The sequence below is a fragment of the Camellia sinensis genome, chromosome 2, assembly GCF_055761805.1.
Source record: "Camellia sinensis isolate YWXY chromosome 2, ASM5576180v1, whole genome shotgun sequence".
Lineage (NCBI taxonomy): Eukaryota > Viridiplantae > Streptophyta > Magnoliopsida > Ericales > Theaceae > Camellia > Camellia sinensis.
This window is the reverse complement of record NC_138962.1, coordinates 65,807,753-65,819,335: the sequence shown is the minus strand read 5'-3', so window position 1 is coordinate 65,819,335 and position 11,583 is coordinate 65,807,753. Positions and strand designations below refer to the sequence as shown.

Sequence of the window (11,583 nt, the reverse complement as noted above, 5' to 3'; positions counted from 1 at the left end):
TTATTTTTCACCGTCCAATTTTTTTTAATACAAAACTGATTTGATCACATAATTATCGATATCCAATCAACGTGATTTTTTATAGGCATATATTACTCAACAAGTTGTACACGAATTATCGAAACGAGACCTGTGGTGGACTCCCACGGGCCCAACAGTACTCTCCAATCTGTGATTGGACTGGAGGGAAGCCATTCCCTTTTTAAATTTATTCCAAAAGCTCAGTTATCTAAACTTAAAAAAAAATGACACATTAACAGTCACATGATTCCAAACTCAAATATCTTTATAATAATATTTCTTTTTTATGTTATGTGGCAATTAATGTGAAATTTTTTGTCTAAATTTGAACATAAATCAGTTTTAAGAGTAAATTTAAAAAAAAAATTTAAATATGAAGGATAAAAGTGAAAAAAAAAAAACTTTAAAAGTCGAACATAAAACGGACAAAGTGTATTATAATTTGCACTAAATTCTCCTAGGGCCATACCCAAAATTTGTGAACTAGGCAAGGTATTGGTCCAGCCCATCTGGGCAGTAAAGTCCAACTTGAGGACACCAATTTTAGCCCTCTCTCTCTCTCTCTCTCTCTCCGATCCAACAATCAACAACATACATCATACTCATACAAGCCTTCAAGCACGCACACATTGAGAGAGAGAGAGAGAGAGAGAGAGAAATGGGAAAGCCATTGGGACCAACAGGGGAGTTCTTCAGGAGGAGGGACGAGTGGAGGAAGCACCCGATGCTGACGAACCAGCTCCGCCACGCCACTCCTGGCCTCGGCATCGCTCTCGTCGCCTTCGGCATCTACCTCGTCGGCGAAACCGCCTACAACAAGATCTATGCTCCTTCGCACTCCCACTCACACTCTCATTCTTCATCATCGTCTTCTCACACTCACTGAGAAGCCCCGCCAAAGATCTATCAACGTCTTTCAGGTACTTACTTGCCTTTTGATTCGTATATGGATTTGTTCTTGGGTTCCTTTGTTTGAAATTAGGGTTTGATGCAATTATGATTATCTATGTGTGTTTTTATTTTTTTGTATGTGTATGGCTATTTAGAGCATCTCCAATCGTTAATTTGATGAAAAATTTGGTGAAAGTGGCCGCCAATCATTTCATCAAACTTCTTTCAAGTCAAGTTTTCACCAAATTTGACAAAAGTGGCTTTTGGGGATAAGAGCATCTGCAAACGTTCATCAAATTTGAGTAAAAGTTTGATATGATATGATGCACTCCAATTGTTTTCATCAATTCTGCTGGTCGTCCGGGGGAGAGTAAATTTTGATCAAATTCTGGTTGTCCACTGGTCATCCACCTGATCATCCACCAATGGTCAATTTCGAAATTTGATGAAAGGTTAAACACTCCCTTGATTTGATGAAAAATTTGTCACTTCCTTCATTTGCTATCACTTTGATGACAGGATTGGAGCACCGTTTTCACCAAATTTTCATCAAATTGAAATTTGATGAAAGATATGAGTAAACGTTGGAGATGGCCTAAGCTTGGAATTTTTGAAAAGAATTTGATGATATTTTTGAGTGAGTGAGGATTGGAACATTCAAGATTTTCACCAATTCAAGCTTTTAGTTAAATTTGATGAAAAGCTATTGGAGTATCCCATATCAAATCGAGCTTTTAGAGCTTCTCCAACCCTTCACCAAATTTTTTATCTAATTTGATACCAAATTTCACCAAAATTTTCATCTAATTTGATACCAAATTTGAGTAAAAAGCATGATTTGATATGAATTACTCCAATCCTTTCATCAAAATATTTTTTAAAAGTACTCTTATTCCAAATTTCCTTTTTCATCAAATTTGATGGAAAAAAAAAAAAATCATCTCCAATGCTTCAGCAGTTTTCATCAGATTCAAATTTAATGAAGGATTTGATTAGTTCTCAAATTGATGAAAAAAATGGCTCTTCCTTAATTTGATAACATTTGATGAAAGGATTGGAGATGATTTTTGAGTTTTTTCCCATCAAATTTAAATTTGAGGAAAGAAAAGGTGAAGAATTGGAGATGCTTTTAGTTAAAAAGATTTACCCAAATTTGATGTGGGAAAAAAAAAAGATGAAGGATTGGAAATTCTCTTATAGAGAAATGCGTCTAAATTGTGATTGGTATATTTTGATTTGTCTGTATTTGTATGTATATTCGTCTTTGAATCCTGTATTGGACCTCGTAGGTGTATTCATTTCTGTCTGTTGGAAATCCAGGCTGCCTGAGGCCATGCCCCAATTTCTTGTTACGAATATCGTTAACCTGTTATTTGTTTGACGTGTCTGCCAAATTTTTAGCATTACTGCTATCTTCATATGTTATGTGTGTATAGTTTTCTTCAATCAATCCTTGTCTAGAATGGAATGGTAATGGTCATTCAGTCGAAATACCATTCCCATGTTTGCTTCAGTGAAAAAAGAAAAGAATATAAATTGCAAATGGAATCACCATTCACTAATTTAGGAGACTTAAGAATTCTAGTCCTGTCCAAAATCATTTGAGCGAATCAAACACTACCTTCTTATTTTGCTACGTAACTAACTAAAGATAAAATGACAAAAAGGGTAAAGTGTTGAGTTGTGGGCAGTTGATAATCATAATCTGAACACTTAGTTTGAATTGTGTAGGCATAATTGTCATGTATTTAGACAAATAGTTAAAATTCAAATTCAGGGATTAGTGCTGCCAAAATGGTGGCAAACAAATCATCTAATTCAGACTGCCAATGTTATGGTTTGATCACTTGATTAATTTGGGTTCAGATGAAAAGGCATAATTCTGCAAAAGGACTGTGTTGGATGGTTGATATATAAAACTATTTTTAGTCATCAAGAAATTATTAGATGGCCATTTTACTTAAATTAACATTATATGTATCTTATAATGAAGGATTCAGTGCTGGATAACTTTTGTGTATGCATGAGTGTGAGAATTCAATTTATTGATGTGGAATTTACTGATGGCTCAGACTTAAATCTTAGATTTTAGTAGAAGTAATGGTTCAATTTATTCAATTGTTCATTTTATGTTTTTAGGTTGGAATAAGTAGCATGTTGGTGCTTCTGCAATTATTTATTCTAGTATTTAAGGTTTGATAATATCACACTAACATGGACCAATGGAAGACATGATCTGGTGAAGTACTAAAGTCATTCACCCTGTTGCAGCTTGTTGGACTAACTTCTTGCTGGATAAGATGACTGATTGAGGGCTATGAAGCACGGACACGGACACGGACACGGACACGGACACGCATACGGACACGGACACGAACACGGGACACGGCAATTTTTAAAAAATGGGGACACGGACATGGACACGACAGTGGACACGGCAAATTTTTTAATTTTTTTATAAATATTTTTATTTTAATAAAAAAAAAAAACAACGCCCAATTAGTACACATTAATGTGTGTTTGGGAGGGAAAAGATTGAGTACACACCTAACCTTTAGCATAATGCACAAAGTGGTGGCCCCAAGACTTGAAACCATAACCTTAAGGTTATTAGGCCAAGTTTTAATACATATTAATTATTTTATTTATTTATTATATTTTTAAATAATGTGTTGTAATTAATTATTTTATTTTATTTTACATACATGTGTTTATTTTTTTTATTTATTAATATGTATAAGTATATATTATCTTATAATATGTATTATCCATTATCTAATAAGTATATTTATGTTATATAATAACTATTATATAATATATAATAAAATAATAATAGTTATTAGTTATATATATTATATAATAATAATAATAATAATAATAATAATAGTTAAAATAATAATAGTTATTAGTTATATATATTATATATGAATGTATAATAATAATAATAGTTATTATAATAGTTATAATATCAAGACAAGAAGACAGACGGGAGAGAACCGAGAGAGAGGGAGACAGAAGCAAGGGAGACGATCGCAATCAGAAGCGAGAGAGAGGGAGACGATCGCGATCGCGATCGCGATCGTGAGGGAGAGAGAGCTCTGCGAAGGCAAAGGCGAGAGAGAGCTCGTCGAAATCGAAGGGGCTGGATCGTCGAAATTGAATGGGGCTCTGGATCGTTGATCGAAGTCGAAGGGCTCTGGATCGTCGCCGACCAGGTTTGTACTCGTTTTCCCTTTCATTTACTCTTCTTGCCGTGTCCATGGCGTGTCCCCTGCAAAAAAATAAATTAAATTAAGGGGACACGCCAGATGCCGTGTCCCGTACGTGTCCCCGGCGTGTCCCCGTGTCCCCGGCGTGTCCCCGTATCCGACACCGCCACGGCTTCCATTTTGCCGTGTCCATGCTTCATAGATTGAGGGTGTTCTAGGCTAACATCAGATGCTCTGACGAGCAACGCTACAATGTGAACAAAGAGATCTGTTCTTTTGTAACGGTGAAGCAGCGGGATTCAAACATAGAAATAACTGTAGTAGGTTTTTTGCCTTTAACATGTTTGTGTTCGTGAAAACAAATCAGGAAAAGGGAGGTTTTTATGCGAGGTCAAGCATGTTCATTGTTGAGATTGTGATATTATTGAGTTATTCCTAAAACAGTGTGATCTGAATGAAGCTGGTCTATCAAGACCTTTTGGAGGACTGCTTTGAAGTTTGAACAAATAACTTGTTCTGATGTGCTGCACGAACCGCAGTGCCTGAAATTTTCAGATGAGAGTGGAACCATGGTGGATATTGTATATTAGAAAACTCTGGTTGATGCAGTTTGCTTCCACTCCTTAACTTCCTGCTCCTTTTACATTACAATCAACCCTTAACACCCTGTTCTCTTTAATTTATGATCAAGTAGTGCTGGTCCTTGCAATTCTTGATGTTTGTGCTTTTTGACCTTTTGCAACTAGGTGTTTCCACTTTTTATAAGTTCTGATTGGAGCATAGGAGAAAACTGCTCTTAATGTGAGATGCGTTTTAGGGTGAGATTGTAGCATGTGCTGTTTTCTCATTATATTGAATCGTTCAAGGTTCTCTGCCTGTAATCACTTGTGTAGGCCTTTTAGTTAACACTTAAAATTTAAGACCACGAGCTGACTTGGTGGATGAGATGCTCCCCTTACCAAGTGTGGTGCCTATGGTTCAAGTCTTACTATTGCATGATGCAGCTTCTCCTTCCTTTATTCCTGTCCTACCAAAATAATAATAATAAAAATAAAAATCAGAATAATAGATTTACTTTCATATACATTGTATTACATTGGTTCCATCAATTGAGATGTAAAATTTCGCATAAAGGATGTAAAAGCTATATTTGAAGTTTATTACTCTCTCATGGTCTGATGATATACATTGGCAGTGTAAACTTTGATGGTAATTTGGCTAGTCAATAAAAGGCTATTTTTTATATTTGTTCTGTTCGACAACAGTTATTAGAGCTTACTTTTTCTTAATCTGTTGTTTTCTTCCCCTTCTTCTTTTCAATCTTTTAGAGTTAGTGGTTAGAAGTCTGAATGCTGATAAAAAGGGAAAAAAAAAAAAAAAAGTCTGAACATTAGCTGGTGGGTTATGGTTGTAAATTAAGGAGTAAAGATTCTTTTTGTTTGTGTCTTGTAATTCAGAATTTGGTTTATAGAGGATTCATATTACCTGCAGACTGTTGTTTGTGCAGTCATTGTTAGTTCCCTTAACAGTACAAGCACTTTTGAGGCATGAAAATACACACACAGGAGGAATGCAGGATTTACTTTGTTAGTCATATGTTGAAAATTTGAAATGGCCTTCAAAATTCTATGCACACTGGGATTGGGACGTGTTTTGATCATGTAAACCAAAGAGTGTATGTGCTATGTCAATTATATACTTACTAGACCCTGCCCTTCCCCGTCATCGTTTCTCGCTTTAAGCAGCTATATTTTTTCCCAAATTTGATTTTTTTTTTTTTCTTTTCAAAATGCTTGTTTTTGCAGGTGATGCGCAGTGCAAGGAACATATCTTGACCATGTATCCCAGTTTTTTCTGTGTTCAATAAAGCTTTCACTTCACAAGAATTTGTTGCCGTTGGTTTGTTGAAACTTGAAACTTATAACGAACTTTGGAGTAGTGGTGTTATGAACAATGTTTATGTTGCTACTCTTATTGCTAGGTTAAAACGTTTGAAACTAGTTTGCCTTCGTCTGATATAAATGTGAATTATACAAGCTCAAAACCTTCTCTAATTTCTGTTTCTGTTATTGCCATTTTCATGTTCACTTTCGATGCCCTTTCTTGATATGCTTTGTTAGTTTCTATCAATGTTACTTTTCAGTTTTTGATGACTTCCTCCTTTATCATCCACGGTCTCTTCCCTTGAATTATATATCCTTTATGGGAGGCCCATTCAAAATTTCTCATAAATCAGCATTGGAATCCAAATTGGGTACAGGTATGCGTAGTCTTTGCTTTTTGTTTGTTCCCTTCCTGCAATGAAGTTATGGGCACAAAAAGGTTAATTAAAGTGAACCGTGTGGCCTAGATTATCACGGCTCCTTGGTATTGTTGTTGTTTTTATTTTTTATTTAGTTTTTAAAACGATTAATGTCATTAAAGTAGACAAGTAACAAATCCTCGATGGGGATCATTGTTTTGAGGTAGGGAAAGCGTGGTTGACAAACCACTTCAAGGAGGCAACTGTGTCAGGGTACTTTCATCAAATGCTGCATGTGGGTTGAGCCATTACCATCCCAAGTGGTGGTCTGATTCAGCCTGGCCTGGTCGGGAAGAGATTCACATCGAAATTATTTAGTGTGTTTGGTTTGAATTTTTTGGATTAAGTTTTTTGAGAATTGATTTTTTTAGTCTTCGTGTTTTTTTATTTTTAGTACATATTTTTAAAATTTTAAATATTTTTTTTTTACTTTTTTAGATGCACCTTATTTAGATGTATTTAAAAAGTAAAAAATTTGTGAAAAAATATTTTAAAAAATTAATAAATACATAAAAATATAAAAAATGTATTGAATTCTTATATTTTTTTTGTATTTTTGGTATTTAGTGAATTTTTAAAAGATTTTTTTTTATAATTTTTTTACTTTTTAGGTATATTTATGTTATGTATATCTAAAAAGTAAAAAAATTGTTTAAAATATTAAAAAAATTCAGTAAAAACAAAAAAATACAAAAAATGAGAAAGTAAAATTTTCTGAAAAGTGTTTTTTAAAAAGTAGAAACAAGCAAGGTAATTGCTATCTGGAAATCCGTTTCTATGTTAGCTAATGGGGGCAAGGTTTTTCTTGATCTTTTGTTGTCTCTATACTCGTATGTTGTTAGCCACGTGCTTTTTTCTGAAGGTTAAAAAGACACTTCTGGCATGTTTGATTGGAAGGATTAGAGTATGGAATTGGAATTATTAATCCGTTGGCTCAATTATCCTATGTTTGTTACGACATTTTGTTTTAGGATTATTAATTCAATGAATAATTAATCCAACAAATTTGTAAGATTATTAGTAATGAGGTAGGGATGGAATTGTGAATATCACACTAATTTAATAGAATTATTAATACCTCACTATTAATCTTGTGGAATCGAACATAGCCTTCAAGGAATGTTAGCCATGTTAACACTACGTGAGCGTTTTTCCTGAAGGTCAAAAAGACACTTCGAGGAATGTGGGTTGTTCTTTTGCTTAGCTAGTCGAGCGTATACCTAAACACATTATTGTTTTTAAAAGAGTGCTGCTTTTAGTACTCTATTAATTATTTAAGACTTTTTATTTTTATTTATTTTTTATTTTTTTATTTTTTACAATAATAATTTTAAATGAAATTACTAAAAAAGATATTAATAATTTTGAGACACTATCCAATAATTAAGCCCACATATTAGTACATCATGAGTTAGGATTTATGAGAGTATCCACCTCTATTACCACACATCTATTTTTTTTTCTGAATCTCACTCTCAAAACTTATCCACCCTTAAAATTTTGAAAACTCTCTGGCGACAATATTTCGACGGCAACGGTGGTAACTATTTAATTGCATACACTTCTTCGGAAACTATAACTCCATGAGATGAGAGGAGTTTAACAATAAATGCTTAAAAGAGGTTCATAGTTTTGATAGTGTTCTTAGCTCAGAGGAGATTGACCTTACAAGAGTAAGTTTCTTAAAAAAAAAATGACAAAAATAATAAAAATTGTTCGCCATTTTTTTGGAACTGAACTCCCGTTCATATGGCTAAAATTCGGAACACATGCTCGAATATTGTTTATGTGTTCAGGTACAGGTAACCTAACATTTCTTATTTATTCGGGAACAGATAACCGAAGCAGCAGTAGAAGCAAACAAACAAAGGAGGTCGGACCACCCTTGGGTGGTTGATCGGAGGGTGAAATCTTATCCAGTTTTGCTCACACAGAGAGCATATAAGTACAATGAGGCCATGGATGAATGACAGAAAATCAACCAGAGAAACATCAAAATGGATTGTGTTGTGTGTGAAAAGAGATAATAGAAAAAAAAAAAAATCAAATAGATTGACAAATCTTGTAATGAAGTAGAGAAAAAACTTCTTAATTACACAATTTTTTTTCCCACTAGTTTTGGGAGGTTGCACAGTTGTGGGTTTTGTTAGGATTTTAAGAGAGAGACTTGTTGGGGTGTGGAGGCGTGCATTTGAATATGTAGAATATTTTTACAAGGATAATTTTGATATTATTTAGGAGGAGAAAAGAAATTTTAGGGATTTTACAATTTATAAGCAGGAGTCCAAAGAAATAAGAGGTTCAAAATAATTGATGGGGTATTAATAGTAACACCCTTTTAAAATGATTGATTTTTTAAAAAACTTTGTACATAGTATTCTAGAAGTTGCACTTTGTACCTTAGTATTCGTTATATATTTTTAATAATTATTAAAAGAGTAATGTTAGGAATTATGAAAAAAATATCATAAAAATGATCATAAAAGATTCTCTATTGTTAGATTATACATACAATAAAATATCGCATATTAATCAAAGGATTAAAATTTTTCATAAAATATTTTATGATATTTTTTTCATAATTTCTAGTATTATTTTTATTAGAAATTAAGGATACATTTAGATGTTGAATTTGTGATGGTTGAAGAAACGGAAGAGATTTGCAGAAAAATTTTTTTTTGGACAATTAATGCGAAAGATCAAAATGTCCTTATTTATGCACATGTCAACAATTTATTTAAATATTATATATCTGTTCACTTATTTATCTACATTAGTGATTGGACACGTGCGTTGTACGTGACACGTGATTTTTTTATTAACTGTTAGTACTATAATTATGTATGTCTCTTAAATTGGTACGTGAGCTTGATTTTGGAAATATGTTAAAAGTTGACTTTTTATTTTTTTTAATTTTTTTTAAAAAGCGTGCAAAAAAATAGAAAAATAATGTAACCAAAAAATAAAATAAAAAGTCAATAAGTTGACTTTTAATCTAGTTGCCAAAAGAGTATGGAGACTTTATAAGTAAAAATTGATTTATATTCACAATACAACTAAACAATAAATGAATACGTACTCGGCTGAAAATTTTAAATGATAAAACAGTGATTTGATTCATGATGAACAATTGTAAATATTATCTATATCAGTATAGAAGTAGACACAGAAAATAAGAAAGAGTAATTTTTTTATTTTTCAATCATCATTAATGTAAAAAATAAGGAGAGGACTTTTTTTTTTTTTTTGGATAAGAAGGGAGATGGTTTGTTTATATTTGGAATAATTACATTTTACCCCTTGTGGTTTCACGCGTTTTTACATTACCTCCCTGACGTTGATAAATGTACTCATAAACTCTCTGTGATTTTGACTGAAATGCAAAAGTGACGGGATGTGACGGAATTATTGAAAAGACTAGGGTTGCGTTTGGTAAAGTTTTAGAATTATGATTTTAGAATAGAGTTGCATTTTAAGTTTGTGAGTTTTGAAATTATGATTTGAGTGTGAAAAATTTGTTTGGTAATGATTTTGAAAAGAGTTTTGAATTGAGTTTGGAATAATTGATGTGATATATGATATTTGATTCCAAAACTTACAACTCATAAAAGAGTTACACCTCACCATGGAGGCCCTGATGGAAAAAAGAGGCCTTCCAGTCGGGAACAGACTAAGGGACTCGATCACCATGACGCCACCTCTCACCATGGAGGCCCTGATGGAAAGAGTGCATCAGCACATCAGGGTAGAAGAGGATGGCGCACGTGCCAAAGCAAAATCTAGTGCGACCGCAGTATCAGAGAAGAAAACCTCAGCAAAGGTCAATGCAGTAGATCGTCAGAATAGAAACGGACGTGGCAGACGAGATAACGGAGAAGACCCAGACAAAAGATGGTTGAGAATCCGCACTGCCATAACAACGGTTTTCAAAAAATTGATATATCGGATTCTGAGCGAAATAAGAGATGAGCCTTTCGTCAAGTGGCCAGCCAAGCTAGGAGAAGCTCAGAAAGACTACGACGACAGATCACGGTGCACCTTCCACAAAGAAAAGGGGCACCGAACTGAGAATTGCACGCCGTTGAGACAACACTTGGAAGAGTTGGTAGCAGCAGGTCACTTGGACAAATATATTGAAGGAGGGACACAGCCAGCCCCACAGGATCATAATAACCCCAATGGAATGCCGATCGATGTTCCGCCTCAAGGCATTATCAATGTGATACATGGAATCTTTGAACCTGAGCGTGTATGCGAGCTCAAGGGATCGATCAAAAAGGCCGAGCACTTTAGAGAAGTACAAAGTGCCCAACCTGCCATTAAGAAGGGGAAGACAGAGGCAACAAACGTCATGTCCTTTTCGGATAAAGACTTGGATCGAATATACTGCCCTCACAATGATGCTCTAGTCGTCACTCTCCGAGTCAAGGATTTTGACGTCAAGCGGATTTTGATTGACCAGGGTAGTTCATGTGAAATCATGTACTATGAAATATTTAAACAATTAAAGCTGCAAGACAAAGACTTGGCACCTGTCGTATCTCCCCTAATTGGATTCAACTCCATGCCAGAATGGCCCGTCGGCAAAATAATTCTCCCAGTAAGAGCAGGAACCGTAACAAAACAAGTGGAGTTTTGGGTATTAAAGGTCCCCTCCACTTACAACATCATCCTGGGTAGAACATGGCTGCATGCCATGCGATCGGTGGTGTCATCCTACCACCAAGTAATGCGGTTCCCCAACGACACCGGTATAATTGAAGAAGTCTATGGAGATCAGATCATGTCAAAGCAATGCTTCGCCACAGTGAACGGCAGCCGCGCTGCCAAAGGGTACGTTCATTCGGTGGAAGAACCTGAGAGCAATGAGCTATTCGCAGATGTTGGCAAAGCGGCAGATTAGAAAGCAGTGGAGGACTTGGTAGAGGTAAAAATAGATGAAAAGAACCCGGATAAGTTCTTTTTGCTCAGTTCGTCGTTGTCCAGCACCGAGAGGTTAGAGGTCTTAGAATTCTTAACCTCTAACATCGAAGTGTTCGCCTGGACGCCCTACGACATGCCAGGCATTGATCCAAACTTCATCTGTTACCAACTCAATGTCCACCCATCAGCCAGACCAGTCATTCAGCGCACTCGTAGATCGACACTTCACCATGCCGA

At 34.8% G+C, this 11,583-nt stretch overlaps 1 non-coding gene across 1 annotated transcript; it reads left to right on the top strand.

Annotated features, from left to right (window-relative positions):
• Positions 1-271: 271 nt before the first annotated feature.
• Positions 272-6,175, top strand: LOC114323767 (uncharacterized). Its single transcript, XR_014361040.1, has 2 exons — positions 272-941; positions 5,927-6,175. It is a non-coding gene; the product is annotated as an uncharacterized LOC114323767 (transcript).
• Positions 6,176-11,583: the final 5,408 nt, after the last annotated feature.